At 43.1% G+C, this 25220-nt stretch overlaps 1 long non-coding RNA gene across 2 annotated transcripts; it reads left to right on the forward strand.

The window, feature by feature from the left end:
- Positions 1-9176: 9176 nt before the first annotated feature.
- Positions 9177-24641, forward strand: LOC119625815 (uncharacterized). Of its 2 annotated transcripts, XR_005241961.2 has the most exons (5): positions 9177-10456; positions 11203-11340; positions 18201-18323; positions 18430-18557; positions 19596-24641. It is a non-coding gene; the product is annotated as an uncharacterized lncRNA (long non-coding RNA). The 2 variants fall into 2 exon arrangements; XR_005241962.2 differs by lacking the exon at positions 11203-11340.
- Positions 24642-25220: the final 579 nt, after the last annotated feature.

Consider the following 25220-nt stretch of genomic DNA (forward strand, 5'->3'; position numbering starts at 1 on the left):
ATCTCAACCACATAAGACAGACACTCCCAGAGTGGCCGTTCATAGACCTCCCCCCAGGAATGCATTCCTTTCCCAGGGTATTAATATTAATATTCCTTGCTAGGAAAAGAATTTGGTGATATCTTTCTTACTTGCATGTCCGTCTATAGGCTGTCTGCAAGAAGAAAAATATGGCTCTTTTTGCCCAGCCCCGTAGGCAGTCAGACCTTATGGCTCTCTTCCCTCGTTCCCTAAAAATCGCTGTTATTCTGTTCTTTTTCAAGGTGCACTGATTTCATATTTTTCAAACACACATGTTTTACAATCAATTTGTAGAGTTAACACAACTATCACAGTGGTCCTGAGGTGATGTATATCCTCACCTTACAAAGATAACAGGATTAAGAGATTAAAGTAAAGGCAGGCCTAAGAAATTATGAAAGTAAGAGGCCGGGTGTGGTGGCTCAAGCCTGTAATCCCAGCACTTTGGGAGGCTGAGATGGGCGGATCACAAGGTCAGGAGATCGAGACCATCCTGGCTAACACGGTGAAACCCCATCTCTACTAAAAAATACAAAAAACTAGCCAGGCGAGGTGGCGGGCACCTGTAGTCCCAGCTACTTGGGAGGCTGAGGCAGGAGAATGGCGTAAACCTGGGAGGCAGAGCTTGCAGTGAGCTGAGATCCGGCCACTGCACTCTAGCCTGGGTGACAGAGTGAGACTCCGTCTCAAAAAAAAAAAAGAAATTATGAAAGTATTATTTGGGAACTGATAAATGTCCATGAAATCTTCACAATTTATGTTCCTCTGCCACGGCTCCAGCCGGTCCCTCCATTCAGGGTCCCTGACTTCCCGCAACAATGTGGAAGGTGCAACCCAGAGCTCATTAGAATAGTGGCTCCTAACCACAGGACACAACACTTCAGGTCCTGCATAGGTGCTTTCTGTACCTTAGCTCTAATTGTCGCTACACCCTGAAAGGCAGGTATGACTACTGTTCCCATTAGAGGGATGAAAACACAGAGAGGGCCAGGCGCAGTGGCTCATGCCTGTAATCCAAGCACTTTGGGAGGCTGAGGCAGGTGGATCACTTGAGGTCAGGAGTTCCAGACCAGCCTGGCCAACATGGTGAAACTCTGTCTCTACTAAAAATACAAAAATTGGCAGGGGTTGGTGGTGGGTGCCTGTAATCACAGCTACTCAGGAGGCTGAGGCAGGAGAATCACTTGAACCCAGGAGGCAGAGGCTGCAGTGAGATGAGATGGTGCCACTGCACTCCAACCTGGGCGACAGAGCGAGACTCCAGCGCAAAAACCAAACAAACAAACAAACAAAGGGGAGGGGGAGATGGCCATGCAACTTTTCTGAAGTGATGGAGTGAGAATTTAAACCCTGACCCAAACTCATGCTTTTAACCATTACATTCTCTTACCCCAGCAGGGAGAGAAAGGAGTGAAAGGGCTCAGCTAGGAGATGGGCCAGGGGTTGACGCCCTCAGGTTAAATACCTGCCAGTCTTCCCAGCAGAGCAAGGGGACACCAACTGCTCACTAATTCCTAACAAGGGTTGAGGGCCAAGATGTCGGTGGCAGGCTCAGAGGCCAGTGTTCTGGACTCCCTGACACTGACCACCTGAAAGCAGAGGAACTGACCCAGAGGAATTGACCCATCTGTTCAGTCCACAATCCAACAGCGCCACCCATCACATTTAGGAGTTGGACATCTCAACCGGTCACCAGGGCCCTGGCCAAATCCTCAGCCAAGTTACTATGGCCTTAAGCTTTTTCAGATGTTTACCGGGAAATAATCTTTGTGTGGTGTTGCAATCCTGGATAAAGCAAGGTCAGTGCTTCTGAATACACTGAGGGCCAGTAGGGCTTCCTCCACCCCTTCCCACATGGAGAAAATTCAGGAGTGTTCAAAGCAGAGGCAGCGAGATTTCTGTTTCATTTTTCTTAGTTTCCTGAAATATTAAATTAGTAAAAAACACAAAAGCACAGGTGCAGGAATAAGGAGATGGGTTTCCTGTCCCAGGCCTCTCACTTCTTAGCTGGGTGACCTTGGAGAGTTTCCTAAGTTCTCAGCAAGAGGTTTGGCTGTCAGGTGTTGATCATCTGAAATCCATGGATGTCCATGGGATGTTGGGTAGAATGGTTTTTCAGTGTAATTGAATTCCTTTGTGATCTCATGTCTTTTATTTTATGTATTTATGGATATTTTTTGCCAAGCTGTCAAAGGGGCACACGGCACAGAAATGTAGAAATGCTGCCAGAAGATCTGTGGGGTCCCAGCTTGACTCAATGTTCTGTCATTTCCATTAGCGTCCCTTCTGGGATTGGGGCTTCTTTTAACCAAGTCCTTCTGTCTGTGGAGGAGTTAAGGGAAGTTTCTCAATGCTGGGTCAGAGAGGTAATAAACAAGAGGCAATGGAACCGTTCGCAAATGGGCTGGGCCCAGGCCCCTGGAGGGAGAGACTCAGGCTCTTGGGCCTCACATGCTGTCATCGTCTGGGTAGAGGGGCCGTAGCATCCACGCACTCATAAGCGGAGTTGGGGACCACCCCTGAGAGCAGGGGCAGGCTGCAGTCTGAGATGTCTTGGAAGCCATGTGCTGCCTCAAGAGAGAAAGAAGAGGGAGGGAGGGAAAGGGTGGGGGCAGGAGAGGAACTGTGACCTGGACCATCCTCCTGTCTTCGCATCACTTCCACTCCTACAACACGGCTTCTGATCATAAAGTGTGACGTTAGGATAAGTTCTGGTTCAGAGAGGTATCACTGAGCGATCAGCCAGTATCAGACGTGGACACTCATTGTGCCAGGCAGTTTATGCGTGTTTCTCTCTCATACCAGTATCAGACGTGGACACTCATTGTGCCAGGCAGTTTATGCGTGTTTCTCTCTCATACCAGTATCAGACGTGGACACTCATTGTGCCAGGCAGTTTATGCGTGTTTCTCTCTCATACCAGTATCAGACGTGGACACTCATTGTGCCAGGCAGTTTATGCGTGTTTCTCTCTGACAACAGTATCAGACGTGGACACTCGTGCTAGGCAGTTTGTGTGTGTTTCTCTGTGACACCAGTATCAGACGTGGACACTCATTGTGCCAGGCAGTTTATGTTTCTCTCTTGTAGAAACCATGTAGGTATGCATGATGACAACCACCTTCTCAGGGAGAGAACAGGCTCACAGAGGTCAACGAGCTTGCCTGACACGGCACAGTGAGTGGCCTAACCGAGATTCACACCTGGATCTGTCTGGCTCCAAAAGATGTGTTTCTTGGTTTATTAGGCACTGACAAAACTCTTCCACACGCACTGTCTGTGAATGGGAGCTACCAGCCGGCCTCTCAGCCCAGTGTCAGCCATTCCTCTCCCTCTCAGACTCAGCCATGCCCACAAGTGAAGAACAGGATTTGTATGTCTTCACTGAAGTCTGTAAGAAAATGACCATATTTTATGTATGTATGTATGTATGTACTCATGATCTACTTTGTCAAAAGTGGTATTGTACTGTGTCTAGAGTTTGTGTGTGGCCTGGAAGGCTTCTTTTAAGTTTTCTGGAATTAGTATTTACCAGTGGCTCCTCATCAGGGCTATGTAAAGAGTATTATTGGGTTTGAGAATCACAGTGCACTCCATTAAGAATGGCAAGTGGTTTTTCACGGGCTCCATCTCCTGGAGGGGCAAGTGGGTGGGTACAAGGGAGAGGAGATGACTAAGAACCACAGATTTCACTGCTTTCCAGATTCGGAAGGGGGCTGAGAAATAGAGTGGACCCACTACAGACTCTAGAATAGAGCAGTGCACCCCTGGGTCCCATAGACCTTGTCTAGGGTCTGAGAGCCCATTTCCAGAATTACTGGTCGAGTGAGATATTCATAGTAATCTTTGTGCTTTTCCTTTCCACGCTTGTGTTGGTGACCCTTCCTCAGCCCAGCGGTCCTTCACTCTGGCTACAAATACTTACCATTAAATGAGAAACTTCGGCACATGAACATTTGAGAGTCTCCTTGAGCGGACAGTGAGTCGTGCATCCAGCAATAAGCCCCAAATCATTCCGGGCTCCAGTGAAGGGGTGCCAGGGAAAATCTTTCATAAGGTGCTCATGGAAGCAAGATAAAGAAAATATCTGATTGGTTAATGTGAAAAGTCCCTCGTTCGAGGTTAGTTTGTGGTTCCTAATTGGTTAATCTTAAATTTTGTTTTCCTAGGTTAAAATCATTCCCTCTGAGTTGGGTTTCAGTTGGTCACATAGGAACTCAAGGCCCTGGAGCCATCTCAGGCTAGTGGCTTCTCAATTAATTATCTTAACAGTACTGATTCTAGGGCCAGGCATGGTGGCTCACGCCTGTAACGCCAGCATTTTGGGAGGCTGAGGTGGGTGGATCACGAGATCAGGAGTTCAAGACCAGCCTGGCCAATATAGTGAAACACCATCTCAACTAAAAACACAAAAGTTAGCCGGGCGTGGTGGAGTGCACCTGTAATCCCAGCTACTTGGGAGGCTGAGGCAGGAGAATCTCTTGAACCCAGAAGGTGGAGGTTGCAGTGAGCCGAGATTGCACCAGTGCACTCCAGCCTGGCGACAGAGTGAGACTCTGTCACAAAAAAAAAAAAAAATATTAGCAAGGCATGGTGGTGCACGCCTGCAAACCCTGCTACTCAGGAGGCTGAGGCAGGAGAATTGCTTGAACCCAGGAAGCAGAGGTTGCAGTGAGTGGAGATCGTGTCATTGCACTCCAGCCTGGGTGACAGAGCAAGACTCCGTCTCAAAAAAAAAAAAAAAAAAAGGAAAAAGAAAGAAATAGACGTGTTCACCTTTAAAAACATCTCTTGTGTATTGTCACAGTCTATGCCGCAAGCATTGAAGCCTCACGAGCTGCAGCCACAGCTACCATTGTGCAGCTAGCACCTGGCCCAGCCCGTAGTGTCTGCCCAGCTTATGAGTCAGGCTGCCTGTTTGTCCCCCAAAGAGTTGTTCATTTCATCTCAGATGAACAAAGAAGACATTCTGGTCATGAGAGGATGGTTGTCAGGGTTTTCCTGACACAGCACTAGAAAGAAGATACTTTGATTGCTGTCTTCTTGGTTGGGACCAGCAGAGGTAGAAGCATGTCCACAGTTTTCAAGGGTGAGGTTCATATAAAGACACTGGTGGCAGAGTCTCTTTGGGCGGACACTCTAATGTTTCCAGGTGGGAGAGTTTGACCTTTAGTGAAAACGGAAAGGGAAGAGGAGGAGGAGGAAAGCAGCTTCCATTAAGAACTTACAGGCTGGGCTCTGTGGCTCACACCTGTAATCCCAGCACTTTGGGAGGCTGAAGTGGGCGGATAACCTGAGTTCGAGAGTTCAAGACCAGCCTTGCCAACATGGTGAAACCCCGTCTCTACTAAAAATACAAAAATTAGCCGGGCGTGGTGGTGGACGCCTGTAATCTCAGCTACCTGGGAGGCTGAGACAGGAGAATCACTTGGACCTGGGAGGCGGAGGTTGCAGTGAGCTGAGACCGCGCTATGGCACTCCAGCCTGAGTGACAGAGTGACTCCGTTCCCCCCAATCCCCACAAAAAGAACCTACTGTGTGGCCTGAAGCACTGTGCGTTCATTTACTACTCCTTACAGCAACCCCGGGAAGAGTGTTGCCCTCTATTATGCTCATCTCTCATTCACTTCCTTCAGTACCCACATACTGTCAGTTTCCACATTCTGTCCATCCAGACTCCAATATTTCTACTTTGTCCCCTCTCTCCTGCCCCAGTGGCAATGCCTGAGCTCAGGCCACCATCTAATTTGACATGAGGGGGTATGAGATCCACTAAGCTCACCACACACGTCACAGCCTTCGAGGGAGCTGCATTAGGACCTGGGTCTTGGATTGAAGGGAATTTCTCTGTCGAGCTATGATTTTGAGACTGACTGAGATTCTCTGGATACTTCTTTCTGTGTCCCCCGCCCCCAGGCCTAAACCTTTGACCTGTTCTCAGAAATTAATCTTTTATTAGTTTAACATTTACTGAGTACTTCCTAAGGACCAGGCATTTTGCTAGATACCCAGAAGATGTGGGGTACAAAATAATACCTTGCCCTTGTGGAGTCTGCTATTCTAGCTCCTTTTCCCTCTGAACAGTTGCTCCAGTCTCCTGCCTGTAGCCTCAGTAATGATCGCGCTCTCTCTGGGAGTAGGGAGTTACCAAGTGGTCTTTATACCAGAAGCTGGACGTGGCCTTTAACCAGACAAACTCCCCAAGAGTCAGGAATTCTGCATCCTGTCCTGACAGGCCCTGGGCAACTCTGTTCTGCCCATCCAGGGGCAGTAAGTGGTCTCTTATGTAACCCCCCTCCTTTAGCCACCTCCACTCAAGAGAAGGACAAAGGTTAGGGATTCTTGGCATCTTAGGTACTCAGTTCAACCATGCAGCATATCACCCTGGGCACCCTGAGACCACAGAGGGACCCTGGCCTCCAGGACAGAAAGCCTACGGACTTGATGTTGGCCAGGGATTTCTCTGGTTTTGGTGTCATGAGCACTCAAGTAGACACGACTTAGATTCATTTTGCCTTTAATGATCAAATGTCTGCTTCCCTGGTACATTCTGTTTCTTTGAACTGGGCTGCTTTGATACAGTTAGAAATAACAAAAATTTAGGAAATCAAACAAACTCAACTTTTAAAAGCAAAATATGTGACAGAAAGATTTGGCTCAGTGAATGTGCTTCAAATAGGAAAAGTTCAATCATGAATAGAAGGCTTACGATTTTGAGGGCCAAGAGGCTCATCTGAAGAATGGCTCCTGGGCCTTTCACAGCCCTAAGGAGTGAACACACACTTTGACTTTTTTCTCTGTAATTTGGTCTGAGATGGTCAGGTCATAAATTCCAGGCTGAGAATTTCACTTCCTTGAGAGTTACCCTCACTCACTCAGAAGGACCCAGCTGATGAGTGGCCTGAAGATTTAGGTATCAACATCACCCATTCCCCAACCCCCCAGCCCTGTGTCTTCATTCTCCTATCCAAGGACCAGGGCTGTGGAAGTTCCCAGAGGCAGGTGCATCCATGTGAGGGGAAGTGACTAGATTTCCCAGAACCCTCTGCTGTAGAAGGGTTGTTTGGGAAGATGTCCATGGACTGCTTAGGGAATTATTACAAGTTCTGTTGCAGGGATGTGCTTGGGTGGGCTGGCTTCAGCTGAGGCTCTGAAGGGACTGGGTTTGAAATAGAGGAGAAGGAAAAGTAAAAAATAAACCCAACCAAAAATACCAAAAAAAAAAAAAAAACCAAAAAAAAACCAAAGCCACCGAAACAATGGTACAAAGGAAGAAGCCCTGTCCCCGTGAGCAGATGCAGATGGAGTGGTGGGGTCAGCCCAGCCCAGGCCACTGTCCCAGGCCTCCCAAAGCATTTGTGACAGGCTGGGAGGAAAAACAGCTGTGGTCCAGGGACAGCGTGGGATTAGGGAGAGGCCCAGGGGATAAATGACCACACGAGGACACCCTCAGAACAGAGGGAGGGCCACAGCGTTTAGATTTGGCAATCAGAGGAGCAGAGGGTGCTTTCCACTCTACCAGCGGAACCCTGCCATGTAGACTGGCAAGTAGACTAATTCACGTGGCATAGTGAACATTCCAGCTGAAATTATACAGCTCAACTTCTGGCCGGGTGCGGTGGCTCATGCCTGTAATCTCAGCACTTTGGAAGGCTGAGGTGGGCACATCACGAGGTCGGGAGATCGCGACCATCCTGGTCAACATGGTGAAACTCTGTCTCTACTAAAATACAAATCTTAGCCAGTTGTGGTGGCACATGCCTGAAGTCCCAGCTACTCGGGAGGCTGAGGCAGGGGAATCTCTTGAACCCAGGAGTCAGAGGTTGTAGTGAGCCGAGATGGCGCCACTGCACTCCAGCCTGGCAACAGAGCCAGACTCCATCTCAAAAAAAAATTATGTATATATATGCAGTTCATCTTCTAACTATATCAACCAACCGGACAACTGCCAGATCTCCGGGTCTCACTGGGATCCATGGACACAAGCTGTAGGTTTCACTATCAGGAGGCTGCCTGAGATCTGTGTCTACTTCTAGCATATATGATCTCACTTGCACGCAGAGAGTTGAATCGACTACATGCTCTTTAAGGCCCTTTAGGTTTCTGAGCATCTGTGATTTAATAGAGATCCAGAGCTAAACACTATTAGGGACAAACTGTGCTGTGAATGCTGGGTGGACAGCAGGGGAAGGAAGAACTCACAGAGTGAACCCACCCTCTACGTTGCGAGATCCTACCCAGATCCCCTGAGACTCTGGGGGACGGGGCAGTTTGCAGGCTTCTCTTGATGTTATAACCAACTAAGATGTATCCTATTTTGTCTTATTTCACTTTTGGTATCTTGATAGGTCATTGTTATTTACACCAAGAGACTGTATCTGTGAGAATCTTTTAACAGTTCAGTTAAGGAATCCTCTTCAAGTCAAGGCTTATGGAGAGTGCAGGTCTGTGAGCCAAAACATGAGGGTTCTAGGCCCAGCTTAGTCGTCAACTTGCCTCTCGCCTTGGCAATGCATCCGCTTTGCCAGGATCCAAGCTTTATCTCTTTCTCGCTACTTTCACATCCTGTGACTGTGTTGCAATACCTAGAACAGGAGGAAGACAGGGCCCAGCAAGGTGGAGGAAAAGATGGAGTCAGCACGGAAAGTCAGGGGAGGGTCGTATTAGCCTGGGAACCATTCAAACCCTTGGGCCCCTAATGACTCTGCTTGTATCTTTAAATGTTTGACGTCCATTGGCTGCTTTCCATCTTCCACACCATCAGCTCTTACCAGGGCCTGTGGACCTCCTGGAAACACCAAGACTCACCGGGTCCCCATTTCTTTTCTGCATATGCATTCACCATGGGGAAGCAGAGCCAGAGAGACGGAGCGTGGCGTGAGGAAGGAGGCCACGTGCAAAGTGCAGCTGGGGAAGATGCTTCTATTTTGAAACTACTGTAGGCCCCCTAGCCTCAGTACCAGGGGAAGACCACCCTCCTGGGTAAATACCATCTGCTATTTTCCTTAGATGAAACTGTTTATCTGAAAAGGAAATACAAAACACAGATTCTATTTTTCTGCACTGTGTGTCTCTGATGGTAATAATAATAGTTGTGCAACCTAGTCTGTGGTTATTAAACCTATCTTACGGTCACAAAGGAGCTGTAAGGAAGCCAAGAGGCACAGAAGCCCTGAGGGAGGATTTGGAGGTTTTGCAAATTCCAAACGATTTTGCAGATGAACTGGAGTAACCCACCACAGAGCAGAAGAGACAGACTCAAGCTCCAAGTGCATCTTGCCTTCGTGGAGTTTGTCTTGAAACCAGAAGAATTTCCTCCGTGTGTTATTCTCAGTCTTATCCACACAAGGTGGTTCAGCACTCAATCTAGAGGACATTTGTTGAATATAAATGTCTGTCTCCCTAGCACAAAATCACTGGGACATTATTCCATGGAACATTCCATGAGTCCATAGAATAGTTTATTCCATGATCCAAATGGTCTGATTGATTCTTCCACCAAATTCCATAACTAATTACTCCGTGTGTGTGTGTGTGTGTGTGTGTGTGTGTGTTTGGGGGTGTGGTACTGATCAGCCCAGAGCTGAAGCCCTTGAGCTCCGGGAGAAAAGCACCCTTTTCTGAAAGCTTCTCATGGTGGGATCAGAGCCAGCCTTGGGATTTTAGCGAGGGGTCTGAGACCAATATGAAGAGGGAAGAAAGAAGGGTCTGGATGATTTTGAACCATTTTTGTGGGAAAACAAGATGACTCTCTCATGAAGTACCAACCAGACCTGGAACCCAGGCACACACACACAGTGTTCCTATCATTCTTCCCTCAGAAGGAGGCTGGTCCTCTGTCCTCCATATGCTTCTAGGGCAGTGAGGGCCCATTCCGGACTCTCCCTCTGTCTCCACCCCTCATGTTGTCTCCAACATGGCCCTTGAGGCTCATTTCACCCATTTTTGCCTGGGTGAAAATAATGGAGGAGGGCAGTTATCCTGCCCCACACCTGACCCCCACCCATCAGCCCTCGCAGTACTGAACAAGCTGAACTTGGGAATGAATAAGAAAGAGTTCTGAGAAAAGAGGAGAAGCAGAGGAAGACCAGAGTTGTCACTTGGGGACAAAAGTGACCTTACCTCTTGTTGACTCCACATTCCCTTCCTTTGGGAAGCTTTTCTTTCTCTATTTTATAGCAATCTGCCCAGTCCATATGGTTGGATGAGACTGGCTGGCTTTATCTTGTACCACCACTGCAGGGGCAGGCACATGACCCAGCCTGGACACTTAAAGCAATCCCTCAGGCAGGACCCTGCATCCAGAGCGGTCAATCTTCCCTCAGATGTTTGCTGCATCTTTCAGGGAATACTCTCCTTTTCTTCCTTAGGTCACTAGCATGAAGGACCATGTCCATCCAGAACTTCCAGGGACCACCTTAGAGTCACATTTCAGGTAAGAGCCTTTTTGCAAATAAAGCAAAACAGAGGAACCGTGGATCTATCACTGAACCCTTGGATCCATCTGTGCCTCAGGCAGAACCACCGGTTACTAACTAGTACAGGTGCATAGAAAGGAGGAGATCAGGCTGAGCATGGTGGCTCATGCCTGTAATCCCAACACTTTGGGAGGCTGAGCTGGGCAGATCACCTGAGGTCAGGAGTTTGAGACCAGCCTGGCCAACATGGTGAAACCCTGTCTCTATTAAAAACACAAAATTAGCCAGGCGTGGTAGTGCATACCTGTAATGCCAGCTACTCAGGAGGCTGAGGCAGGAGAATCGCTTGAACCCAGGAGGCGGAAGTTGCAGTGAGCTGAGATCCTGCCATTGCACTCTAGCCTGGGTGACAGAGTGAGACTCGGTATCAAAATCAAACAAACAAACAAAAAACCTAGAAAGGAGATCAGAGGTGAATGTCCTCATCTTGTGGTGATGCTGACCAAAACTCAAAAGGACATGATGGAGAACCAGGAAAGCCAGTGCTGTCATTCATTCCAGGTCTGAAGGCCCAAAAACCAGGCGCTCTGATGTTGAAGGGCAGGGGAAGATGGGCGTCTCAGCTCAAGAGGAGAGACAGAATTCGTCCTTCCTCCACCCTTTTGCTCCTTTGGGCCCTCCATGGATTGGGTGATGCCTGTCTACATTGGTGAGGGTGATTTTCTTTACTCAATCAGATGATTCAAATGCAAATCTTTTCCAGAAACACCCTCACAGACACACCCAGAAATAAACTCTTGCCAGCAATCTGGGCATTTCCTAGCCCAAGTGTTACTGGAAAGGGGTCCCGATTCAGATCCCAAGAAAGGGCTCTTGGATCTCGTGCAAGAAAGAATTCGAGGTGAGTCCATAGAGTAAAGTAAAAAGCAAGCTTACTAAGAAAGTAAAGGAATAAAGAATGGCTACCCCATAGACAGAGTGGCCCCAAGGGCTGCTGGTTGGCTATTTTTATGATTATTTCTTGATTATATGCTAAACAAGTGGTGGATTATTCACAAGTTTTCTGGGAAAGAGGTGGGCAATTCCCAGAACTGAGGGTCTCTCCCCTTTTTAGACCATCTAGGGTAACTTCCTGACATTGCCATGGCATTTGTAAACTGTCATGGTACTTGTGGGAGTGTCTTTTAGCATGCTAATGATTGTAATTAGCATATAATGAGCAGTGAGGATGACCAGAGGTCAGTTTTGTAGCCATCTTGGTTTCGGCTGGCTTCTTTACCGCATCCTGTTTTATCAGCAAGGTCTTTGTGACCTGTCTCTGTGCTGACCTCCTGTCTCATCCTGTGACTTAGAATGTCTAACCTCCTGGGAACACAGTCCAGTAGGTCTCAGCCTTGTTTTACCCGGCCCCTATTCTAGATGGAGTCGTTCTGGTTTAAACACCTCTGATATAGGTTGACACATAAAATTAACTATCGTAGTGGTTATGGAAGATTGAGATCATTCTAGACTTTGGTGAACTAAATTTTATAAGTTTTCTCCAGCCCTAATTATTGGCAGAGGTGTAAAAAAGACCACTAATAAGGAGGGAAAATAATTAAGGAAAAGAAATGTTAGTTTTGTGAGATTGTACCCTTTTGGTTTGGCCTTGAATTTAGTGCTTCTTAAAAGAGTGTGGGAGAAAAGGAAAGACCCTTATCTGTATTGTGAAAGGAAAATAAATCTTGGGACCCCAAAATCATTAAGCTAAAGGGAAAAGTCAAGCTGGGAACTTCTTAAGGCAAACCCACCTCCCATTCTATTCAAAGTCACCCGTCTGCTCACCGAGATAAATGCATATCTGATTGCCTCCTTTGGAGAGGCTCATCAGAAACTGAACAGAATGCAACCATTTGTCTCTCACCTACCCGTGACCTGGAAGCCCCCTCCCCGCTTGAGTTGTCCCACCTTTCTGAATGGAACTGATGTTCGTCTTACATATATTGACTGATGTCTCATGTCTCCCTCAAATGTATAAAACCAAGCTGTGCCCTGACCACCTTGGGTACATGTTGTCAGGACGTCCTGAGGCTGTGTTATGAGCATGTGGCCTGTGGCCTCAACCTTGGCAAAATAAACTTTCTAAATTAACTGAGACCTGTCTCAGGTATTTGGAGTTCATATTTTGGTAACCACAGAGGGATTCTGAGTGGAGGTGCTTCTGACCTTTGCCAAATCTCCAACTGGTGCTTGGGACCAGCCTGAGCTATCTTTATGGCCCAAACCAACAGGACAATTTGCTGAGGCCTGGAACGACCCTCTCTGGAGAATTCCTGGTCTCCCAAAATTCGGTCGTGATCTAAAGTTTATTATGTTGTACAACTACTGTGGGTTTTTTTTGGAGTTTTACTTGCTTCCAACACAAGGAAGGTAAGTTTTTCCGGCTTCCATGAAGATGGAAGGCAGGTAACTCCCCTGTGGAGTTTGAACTCGCTTCCAACAGGGAAAACACATTTTAGATTTCTCCTGCTTCTAGGGTGGAGAGCAGTCTTCAGCTTGAGTCCCATCCATAGGTAAGTAACTGAATTGGGGTTTGTCTTGGCTAAAGTTAAGGTTAACAACCAACTGGTCTTAATTTCTCCTTACCATTAGAGCACTCAGTGATCATATAAGTTGTGCCATCATTTGTTTTGCTTAACTGGTTTTGTTGTTGTTGTTTTTTGTTTGTTTCTGTTTTTGTTGTTTTGGTCTTTTCCCCATTGGGTTTGATCAACTCTATCTGACTTGGTCAAATCTAAAGGAAAGCTTCAAATTATGGGGAACAAGCCCTCTGAAGTGGCTAAATTCCCACAAGAAAAAAAAAAAAAAAAAAGAAAAGGCTGGCGTGGTGTCTCACACCTGTAATCCCAGCACTTTGGGAGGCCGAGGCGGGCGGATCATGAGGTCAGGAGATCGACACCATCCTGGCTAACACGGTGAAACCCCATCTCTACTAAAAATACAAAAAAAATTAGCCAGGCGTGGTGGCGGGCGCCTGTAGTCCCAGCTACTCAGGAGGCTGTGTGGGGAGAATGGCATGAACCCAGGAGGTGGAGCTTGCAGTGAGCCGAGATCACGTCACTGCACTCCAGCCTGGGGACAGAACGACACTCTGTCTCAAGAAAAGAAAAAAAGGGGGGGTGGTGTGATGTGGGGAGAAAAACAGCCAGACAAAGGAAAAAAACCAAAACCAAAAAAAAAAAAACAACAAAAAAAAAAACAGGAAAGATTTTTGACTGCTTAAGGGGCTTTATTTACATAACGAGGCCCCTTTTTGCTAGCCAGGCCAAGCTGAAAGAGCAATGACTGTTGCCCTGCGTGGCAGTTCCATAGCTAAGGGTTCTACCTTCTTTTTGTTCTATCACAACAACCTAGCTTTGGTTCCTAAGTCAAACCCTTTCCGCTTTGGTACTTGGTGCTTCTGAAAGAACAGCATTTTTTTTCCTAGCTTAAATATGGTAATAGATTTTAAAAGATGTTTTAAAAGGAGCTCAGTGGTTAAAAGTCAGCTTAATTAAAAGCCAACATCCAAGATGTGTGTGTGTTTGTGTGTGTGCGTTTGTGTGTGTGTGTGTATGTGTATAAAAGGCCTTCGTGGTGGTGTTTTTTCTTTCTCCTAGGACCTTGTCTCTTTTTTTGAGCAAAAATGTTTTTCTTCTCAGTTGACTGAATTCTGTTTTCTTCATTTGCTTCTCCTGTCTCTCCTGTGTCTCCTTTCTCTTGCACACTCTGCCACATGAGGGACCTAAAATAGTTTATAATAGCCTGGGGTTCCTTAAAGAAAATGGAGAAAGCACCAGACTCCCTTCAGGGGAGAAACCTGTTTTTCCTTATGGAACCGCAAGAGTGTAAACAGACAAGTTCATCTCAGCTCTTAAACGGCTTGCCTTTTTACTGCTACCTGATTTACTGACGAAAATAGTTATTGCAACATAGGCTGCTCTTGGGTTTTTAAGGAAGAGTGTAATTTAGACACTAAGAAATGTCTTTGTTTAAAAAAAATTTTTTTTTTTTGAGACAAAGTTTTGCACTTGTTGCCCAGGCTGGAGCACAAAGGCACGATCTCGGCTCACTGCAAACTCTGCCTCCTGGATTCAAGTGATTCTCCTGCCTCAGCCTCCCAAGTAGCTGGGATCACAAGCGCCCACCACCACGCCCAGCTAAATTTTGTGTATTTATTACAGACGGGGTTTCACCATGTTGACAAGGCTGATCTTGAACTTCTGACATCAAGTGATCTACCCTCCTCGGCCTCCCAAAGTGTTGGAATTACAGGCATGAGCCACCACACTGGCCAAAAAAAATTGTTTTAAGTGCACTGTAAAAGCATCACGTGGTCTAGCCTCATAATAATTCTGCCTTTTTGGAGACCCAGGGTTCAGTGTGGGCTCTCTGCCCAGAGCTCAGAGATCCAGTTAAAAGACAGGTAGTCCCTATCTAAATAAAGTTGGTCTCCTCATAAAATTCTATGACAGATTTGTGTAATTTTATGTTTGATTTGGCATCCCTCTTGAATATCCCTCCAGCAACACCAGACTTCTGTCTCTGTACTTTGAGATGTAAATTTTGCTATCTGATTTTTCACCCAAGAGTTGTTCGTTCAGTTGCAAATTTAGGGCTCATCAGCTGACAACTGCCAGGGTAATGAAATAGGTTATCAAGAGTTTGCAAGTCGGAGATAGGAAAAAAAGGAGGTTTTAGGAATCTATAAATACATCTATGTATTATGTGTTGTGTACACAATGTTTGACTACTAGAAATATATAAAAGAGCTCTAACTAATTGGCTTAAAGAAAAATAAAAGCTCTTACATCAAATACTTTATCAAAAAAAAAGGAAAGACTAGTTAAATGCTTTTTCTAGTTTCTGTGACTTAAGTAAAATCTTTAATAAATAAGCTAGCTTTAAAAGTATTGGTAAAGTAATATTAAAAATGTCTTAAGAACTGCCAGCAAAAATTTTTGTTTGCATTTATTGATCAAGTAATTTCAAATTTATCCCTGCCAAATACTATAAGACGTCAAAATTTGGCATGGGGGTTACAAAACTATAAACCCAGCTCAAAACAGAATGATCTTTGCTTGTGTAATTTTTAAATAAGTAAGACATTGATATTGGTTTAGTGAAAACAGCTACTTCTTGAATTGTTTAGTAAAATTATCGTAACTTTTAATCTCATGGCTTTAGGCAGTCTTGTCCACAGGCAGTAAGGAGATTTGTTTTGGCAAAGGACTGTTCTCAACTTTGTTTCAAAGCTAAACTATAAACTAAGTTCCTCCCAAAGTCCCGGAATGAACAAGGACAGCTTGGAGGTTATGAGCAAGATGGAGTCAGTTAGGGCAAATCATTTCCGCTGTCTTAGTTAGAATCTTGCAATAATGAGTTTCGTAACATTAAATGATGACTATCACAGTTTTCATAAATAATCTAGGTAAAGGATTAAAATAAAATAATTAGATAAATGTCATGGGATAAATACTTATAGACAAACCTGTGATAATTTAGAATCTAAAGTTAAATTAAATAATAGATATTTCATTATTTGGATATTTTCAAAAAAATTGTAGGAAAAGATTCTTTCTAAAAAAATGGCCTTTTTAAAAAGGTGAACAATTTTTGTCTAATTCAAAGTTCATTTAAAGGTTATGTATAAAACAAGATAAAAGGAACTGGGAAATAAGAGAGATGTAAAGAAAGTTATAGAAATAAGGAGGTTTTTTTTTGTAAGAAAGCTTAAAGAGAAATAATTTTATATGAGAAAGAATCTTGTACAGTAAATTTAGTCCTAGAATAAAATGACTGGTTGTTTAAGAAAGAAGGATGTTCAGGAAAAAAACTGAAAGTCCAAGCATGTCATGAATGGTCTGTGTAAGTAATAATAAGAGGATTTATTTAAAACAAAACAAAACTTTTATATGATCGAGTTGTCTATAACTGAAGAGAAATTATAATGGTCTTTATAGAAATTGGGTTTGATGTAAAAAATACACTTACACACTAAATAATTGATTAGAACAATAAAATTTTCTTAAGGGACTGATTTAGTAAATTATAGGAGATTTTAATTTTTTTAAACCCAAAGTTCAACTTTTATTGCATCTTGCTGTTTTCAGTTTCGCACCCCTTTTAAAAGGCATGAAATAGTAATGCTCTCCTTAAAGTCATTTTCGGCTCATATAAGTTTTTTTTCCCCTCAACTTCTGTTTGTTGTGGCCTGATGCTAACAATGTTTTCTTAAAGGTCTAAGGGAAATGTTTTCTTCCAACATAATATTCTGTGCACTGCAGAAGGTCTCTTCTTTTGCCTTTTGGTAACTGGCTTAAGATATTTTGTGTTTTATCAAAATAATCCCTATGCCATTATTGTGAAGTTTTGGTTTGCTTAGAAAATAACTGAGATTAAAACAATTTTTTAAAAATTAAGGTTACTATATCCATGTATCTTTCTGTATGTGCTTTTAAAGTCCTTGTGATGTTGAGTACAGGGCTTTGAGTCCTGGGTCTAAAAAGGACACCAAGTCCTGCTAAATCTTAAACACTGGCAGTAATAAAAGCCTCAACTTCAGGCTTAGTAAAAGATGCAAATCAAAATAAACTGCATTCCTGAAACACAGGGCCAGAAATTAAAGCTGTTCAACTCCTCAAAGGCCAGGGACTATCACAGAAGGGTGGGTGCATGAGATTGTAAGTGCCGATGTTGAGTGATAAAATAAGCTCAGTTTCTCTATAAATTGATCATTAATGTCAAAGGCACACTAAGGCAAGACCAGCATATGGGCCCCTGTGTCAGATTAACATTTTCTTGGAGCATTAACTGACTCCCAGATAAAGGCTATAAAGGTCATAAAAGGCCTATGGAAGTTATAGCTTATGGTCAAGATTAAAATTTTATAGATTGTTTATGAAATTTTGGAAGTCAAATTTGATTGGCTTCATGCTGTTTTTATTAGGGCTTATTGTTTGGAAAATTAAGTCTCCTCTCTCAAAGAATGAAGGTTTTCACCTTTTTTTGAAGTTCTTGAGTTACCACTCTGGTTAAATGAATGACTTATTTTACAATAACCTGTGATCCTATTTTATGATATCAGGTTTTTAAACCTTTGATATTTGACAAACTTTCCAAAATCAAATTATAACCTATGTCTTTTACTGACCTAGTTAATCCTGTTAGATATTAGGTTCCTTAAACTCCAAAAATGACATATCTGGCTTATTAGGTGTGAAAATTATATAGGAAGCATTGTCAAATATGAAATGGTATTTAGTTTTCTTTGAGTTGTATCTGTATAAATATGTTATTGGTATGTGTTCCAAAAATTATGGGAAACTCCTATAATTCTGATAAGACTTAGTGTATGTTATCAGTAATAATTATAATTGCTATGTTAAATTATTTTGTGCGACACAGGTAACAAATTTCCTTGTCAATTGTGTCTTTGACTATGGCTGCCTTAAAATTTTTTGTCATCCATGGACAATTCTGTCTTGTTTTTATCCTCTTTAGAAGGTAGTTTTATAATCAGCTATAAAACTCTAACAGGTGCTCTTGAATGCAGGTTTCTGATAACTTGGAGATTGTGACATCAGAATAGAGGAGAAACTTTCAGGACTCGTGAAGAGCTGGAATGTTCATGGACATCAAGCAGAACAGGAATTAAGTGCATGGACTCAGCTTACAGAAGACTGAAGCAATGTTTTTGACTTTTTGCTGAAAACATTGCTGTTCTTTTGTTTTGTTTTTCAGAGTAAAGAAAACTTTTCTTCTGAGCTATTAACAGCTTTTAACAATGAAGCATACTTCTATGAACAAAATTTGGAGCATATTTGTTTCTCTCTACCTGATTTCTCTAGAATTTGGAAACTATTTGTAAGTATTCTTAACTTATGGCAATATAGTTATTTGCATAAGTGCAATAAGAATCTGTTTTCATTTGTAACAGGATGCAATTGGAGAAATTGGTTATTTTACACAGGCTTTGACTGGAATGGTGTGCTTTTCTGTAAGGAATCAAACTTGACTTGTGGAACCAATAAAGGCCACTTGGGAAAACTGGCCTCATACCTTGTCTATGCAGTCCCTGTACAGAGTTCCTGACCCATGGTAAGTAAAGACTTACTTTCTGACATGCCCAGGGGCCCCAATTACTAATATCTTGGGACCTCAAGAGAAGAAGAATTCATCCAACTCATAGGTATTTGATGGTACAAATCCCATGGCTGGGCTCGGCTTTAAAAAAGTCTTTTCTGAGATTCCTTCTATGAAACAAAGTTCCATCAAAGCCTATTTTTTATTTATGTATTTATTTTTTGTGAGATGCAGTCTTGCTCTGTTACCCAGGCTGGAGTGCAGTGGCACAATCTTGGCTCACTGCAACCTCCATCTCTCAGGTTCAAGTGATTCTCTTGCCTCAGTCTCCCAAGTAGCTGGGATTACAGGTGTCTGCCACCAGGCCCAGCTAATTTTTGTATTTTTAGTAGAGATGGGGTTTCACCATGTTGGCCAGCTGGTCTCGAACTCCTGACCTGAGGTGATCTACCCACCTCGGCCTCCCAAAGTGCTGGGATTTCAGGCATGAGTGCCCGGCCCCATCAAAGCCTATTTTAAAAGACTATGCAAAAAATAATTATTCTTGCTGCACTTTATACAAATTATCTGGCCAAGTATAGTAAGGCAAATTGGTCCTACCATGATTTGTCATTAGTAAAAATGGGAAACTAGAGATAGAAACATTATATTTCAAGAACTATAATACACCTGTTGTTAGATTTTAGTCTTGCCTAATGTTTTTCAGTTTTTATTATTTTCTACAGTTTGGACTGAATTCTAATTTTTCCTGGCTACAGGTCTCCAAAACAATGTTTTCAAATTTTTCTTTTCTTTTCTTTTCCTTTTTTTCCTCCATTTTCCTAATTTGAAATCACTGAAAACTAAGCTGTGCTTTCTTAAAGCCCTGTGAACTGAATCTAGACAACATAAACTTCAGAAGAAAAGAACAGCAACCTATTTACATATGTAAGCTACTTTCATACCTGCCTACTGATGTATGGACTTCAGAGTAATGTGGCCTATATCGATTTTCTAGGATCGTTATTTTGTTTGTTGTTTTTCTCCCTTCCTCCCCCTATTTTCTCTTCATAGGACATGGTGATTCTCAGCCTGCTAAAAATGAGCTTTCCTAATAACTCAGGACCCACCTGCCTAGGAATAAATCACCCTAGCCGTGAGAGACCAGACAAAACCTGAGACCAGACACTCGTTTTCTTCTAAAATGCTTTCTCCAAAAGATTTTTTAAAAGAAAAGGGGGAAAATGTGAAAGGAAAAGAAATCTTGGGGCCCCCAAAATCACTAAACTAAAGGGAAAAGTCAAGCTGGGAATGGTTAGGGCAAAACTGCCTCCCACTCTATGCAAAGTCATCACTGAGGTAAGTGCATATCTAATCACCTCCTTTGGAAAGGCTAATCAGAAACTCAAAAGAATGCAACAGTTTGACTCTCACCTACCTGTGCCCTGGAAGCTCCCTCTCTGCTTGAGTTGTCCTGCTTTTCCGGACTGAAACAATGTTCATCTTACATATGTTGATTGATGTCTCATGTCTCCCTAAAATGTATAAAACCAAGCTATGCCCTGACCACCTTGGGCACCTGTCATCAGAACCTCCTGAGGCTATGCCACAGGCATGCAGCCTCAACCTTGGCAAAATAAACTTTCTAAATTAACTGAGACCGGTCTCAGATATTCAGGGTTCACAGTATCCAAAAATCCAATTGCATCTGAAACCGCCTTTGCAAAAATTATCACAGTGAGAAAATAATGGCAGCGAAAGAGATCTGATCTAGCCAACCTCCCTCTTGCCCTTAGCCTTCAAGCTGCTTTTAATTATTCCTGGGTTTAAGCCAAGCTACATGTGGGAGTCATTTAGTTTATAGTTTAAACGAAGCAAACTCAACCACCCTTGTAATACTAATGAGAGACCACCAGGCTAGGAGGAGGAAAGGACCCTAAATTCTGCTAAGGTGTAGACATAAACAATTGTGAGGCATTATTCCAGAAGCCACAAGATATGCAACTTCCTCAGTTACCCCTGCTGGTAACGTTACTTTTGTAGAACCTAGGATTGGCCTTCTGAGATATCTTCTCAGAATTTTGCATGTCGGATGACTGATGGCTCCACCGGGACCAGCCAACGGCTTCTGTGTCCCCACCCAGAAGCTACTCAGAGAAAGAGGACAGCTTCGATGCCCTATGATTTCATCTCTGACCCAACCAATGAGCACTCCCCATACCCTAGCCCGCTACCTAACAAATTACCTTTGAAAAATCCCTAACCTCCAAGCCTTAGATGCGTTTGATTTGAGTAATAACTCTGCCTCCCACATGGTGTGGCTGGCATCACGTCAATTAACTTCTTTCTTTACTGCAACGCCATGGTCTCCATGAACTGATTTTGTTTGTGCAGTGGGCAGGAAGAACCCGTGGGGCAGTTACACATCATGAAAGAGAAGCTCTTCCTGTAAGGTACATCAACTGTGGTTAAGAATCTTACATACTTATCATTTTTTGTTGTTGTGAGAACATTTAAAATCTATGCTTTTCTTTTTCTTTTCTTTTTTCTTTTTTTCTTTTTTTTTTGAGATGGCGTCTCACTCTGTTGCCCAGGCTGGAGTGCAATGGCACGATCTTGGCTCACTACAACCTGCTGGGTTCAAGTGATTCTCTTGCCTCAGCCTCCTGAGTAGCTGGAATTACAGGCATGCACCACTCCTTTAGCAATTTTATTTATTGATTGATTGTATTATATTTTTAATATTTTTAACTTTTATTTTAGATTCAGGGGGTATATTGCAGACTTGCTCTATGGGTATATTGCATGATGCTAAGGTTTGGGGTATGAATGATTCCATCAGCCAGATAGTAAGCATCATACACAAGCACTTTAAAAATATGCAAATAGTGTGGTATGGTGGCACATGCCTGTAGTCCCAGCTACTCGGGAGAATGGGGCCAGAGGATCGCTTCAGCCTAGGTGTTTGATACCAGCTTAGACAACATTGTGAAACTCTGTCTCAAAAAATAATAAATAACAAAACAAAATAAAATATATAATGCATTATCATTTAATACAGTCATTATTCTGTGCAATAAATCACTAAAGCTTATTTTTCCTGTCTAACTGAAACTTTGTACTCTTTGATGAACTTCTCCCCTTTCCCCATCCACCTCACTTCCCTGGATTGTATTAAATTAAATTGTATTACATTGAATTTACCAGAATTAACCACTACATTAGTAGAAACTCCAGTGGGTATTCCTAAAATTATGGAGACGTAGATAGATTTAAAAGCAAAAGAAATGCTGCAATTTCTTCAGAATTCATAAAAGAACTTCTATTGGAGAAATGTAAAATTTGAGCTGGCTGAGCCTTGAGACCTCCCAAGACTAAGTTATAGGAGTTTAGCCTTCTAAACTACCTCAGGGTACAGCCTGGTCTTAACTTTTAATTTTTTTTTTTTTCTTTTTTTTGTCCGTCGCCCAGACTGGAGTGCAGTGGCCAGATCTCAGCTCACTGCAAACTCCACCTCCCGGGTTTACACCATTCTCCTGCCTCAGCCTCCCGAGTAGCTGGGACTACAGGTGCCTGCCACTGTGCCTGGCTAGCTTTTTTTGTATTTTTTAGTAGAGACGGGGTTTCACCATGTTAGCCAGTATGGTCTCGATCTCCTGACCTCGTGATCCGCCCGTCTCGGCCTCCCAAAGTGCCGGGATTACAGGCTTGAGCCACCGCGCCCGGCCAACTTTTAATTTTTAATTTATTTTTATTTTATTTTTTTTGAGACAGAGTCTCACTCTGTCGCCTAGGCTAGAGAACAGTGGTGCACAATCTCGGCTCACTGCAACCTCCGCCTCCCAGGTTCAAGTAATTCTCTTGCCTCAGCCTCCTGAGTAGCTGGGATTACAGGCATGTGCCACCACGCCTGGCTAATTTTGTATTTTTAGTAGAGACGGGGTTTCACCATGTTGGCCAGGCTGGTCTTGAACTCCCGACCTCAGGTGATCTGCCAACCTCGGCCTCCCAAAGTGCTGGGATTACAGGCGTGAGCCACTGTGCCCAGCCTATTTTTCATTTTTATGGGTACCTAGTAGATTTATATATTAATGGGGTACATAAGATATTTTGATAGAGACATACAATGCATAATAATCATGTCAGGGTAAATGGGGTATCCATCAGCTCAAGCATTGATGCTTTCTTTTTGTTACAAACAACCTAGTTATATATACTCTTTTAGTTATTTTAAAATGTATAATAAATTGACTGTAGTCACTCCGTTGTCCTATCAAATATTAGATCTTACTCATTCTGTCTAACTATATTTTTGTACCATCCCTCATTTTCCACACCCCCAATTACCCTTCCCAGACTCTGGTAACCATCATTCTACTCTATCTCCATGGACTCAATTGTTTTGAGTTTTAGATCCCACAAATAAATGAGAACATGTGAAGCTTGTCTTTCTGTGCCTGGCTTATTTCACATAACATAGTATCCACCAGTTCCATCCATGTTGTTGCAAATGACTCATTCTTTTTAATGGCTGAATAGTACTTCATTGCGTACATGTACCATATTTTCTGTATCCATTCATCTGTTGGTGGACATTTAGATTGCTTCCAAATCCTGGCTGTTGTGAACAGAGCTACAACAAACATGGGAGTGCAGATATCCCTTTGACATCTGATTTCCTTTCTTCTGGGCATATACCTAGCAGTGGCATTGCTGGATCATATGGTAGTTTAGCTTTTTTGAAGAAACTGTTATGCATGGTGGTTGTGCTCATTTATATTCCCACCAACAGTGTATGAGGATTTCCTTTTCTCCACATCCTTGCCAGTGTTTGTTATTGCCTGTTTTTGGATGTAAGCCGTTCTAACCGGGGTGAGATGGTATCTCCTTGCAGTTTTGATTTGCATTTCTCTGATGATCAGTGATGTTGTGCACCTTTTGATATGTATGCTTGTCATTTTATATCTTCTTTTGAGAAATGTCTATTCGAATCTTTTGCCCATTTTTAAATTGGATTATTATAATTTTTTCTGTCAAGTTATTTGAGCTCCTTGTATATTCTGGTTATTAATCCCTTGTCAGATGGGTAGTTTGCAAATATTCTCTCCCATTCTGTGGGCTGTCTCTTCACTTTGTTGATTGTTTCTTTTGCCATGAAGAAGCTTTTTAAACTTGATGTGATTCCATTGGTCCATTTTTACTTTGGTTGCCTGTGCTTGTGGGGTATTACCCAAGAAATAATTGCCCAGTCCAATGTCCTGGAGAATTCCCCCATGTCTTTTAGTAGAGACGGAATCTCACTCTGTTGCCCAGGCTGGAGTGTGATGGCATGATCTCAGCTCACTGCCACCTCTGCCTCCCGGATTCAAGCAGTTCTTCTGCCTCAGCTTCCCAAGTAGCTGGGATTATGGGGTTATGGGGTGCCCCACCATGCTCAGCTAATTTTAGTATTTTTAGTAGGGATGGGGTTTCACCATGGTGGCCAGGCTGGTCTCGAACTCCTGACCTCAAGTGATCCACCTGCCTCAGCCTCCCAAAGTGAGATCTAAGTCTTTAATCCATTTTGATTTTTTTATATGGTCAGAGATAGGGCTCTAGCTTTATTCTTCTGCATATGGATATCCAGTTGTCCCTGCTGCATTTATTAAAGAAACTATCCTTTCCCCAGTGTATGTGTTTGACACTTTTGTAGAAAATGAATTAATTATAGATGTATGGATTTATGTCTGTGTTCTCTATTCTGTCCCATTGGTATATGTGTCTGCTTTTATGCCAATGCCATGCTGTTTTGATTACTATAGCTCTGTAGTATAGTTTGAGGTCAGCTAATGTGGTTCCTCAAGTTTCATTCTTTTTGCTTAGGAAAGTTTTCGCTATTCTTGGTCTTTTGTGGTTCCACATAAATTTTAGGTATTTTTTCTATTTCTGTGAAAAATGTTATTGGTATTTGATAGAGATTGCATTGGATCATCAGATTTCTTTGGGTAGTATGGGCATTTTAACAATATTGATTCCTTCATGAACATGGAATATCTTGCCATTTGTGTGTGTGTATGTGTGTGGGGGGTCTTCAATTTTTTTCATCAATGTTTTATAGTTTTAATTATAGAGATCTTTTATTTCTTTGGTTGATAAAATGTATATCAACCAAATAAAGGTGTATACATTTTGGTTACTAAACTTAACCAAAAAAATGAAAGATCTCTAGTTAACTAATAATTAAATAAATGGTTAATAAACTTAACCAAAGTAATAAAAGATTAAATAAGATCCTAGGTATTAAAAGATTAAATAGAGGCCGGACGCGGTGGCTCATGCCTGTAATCCCAGTACTTTGGGAGGCCGAGGCGAGCGGATCACAAGGTCAGCAGATCAAGACCATCCTGGCGAACATGGTGAAACCCCATCTCTACTAAAAATACAAAAAAATTAGCCGGGCGTGGTGGCGGGCGCCTGTAGTCCCAGCTTTTAGGGAGGCTGAGGCAGGAGAATGGCATGAACCCGGGAGGCGGCGGAGCTTGCAGTGAGCCAAGATCGCGCCACTGCACTCCAGCCTGGGCGACAGAGCAAGACTCCGTCTCCAAAAAAAAAAAAAAAAAAAAAAAAGATTAAATAGAATCCTAGGTAGCTATTGTAAATGGGATGACTTTTTAAATTTTCTTTTTCAGATTGTTTGCTGTTGGCATATAGAAATGCTAG

The sequence above is a fragment of the Chlorocebus sabaeus genome, chromosome 15, assembly GCF_047675955.1.
Source record: "Chlorocebus sabaeus isolate Y175 chromosome 15, mChlSab1.0.hap1, whole genome shotgun sequence".
Taxonomy (NCBI): Eukaryota; Metazoa; Chordata; class Mammalia; order Primates; family Cercopithecidae; genus Chlorocebus; species Chlorocebus sabaeus.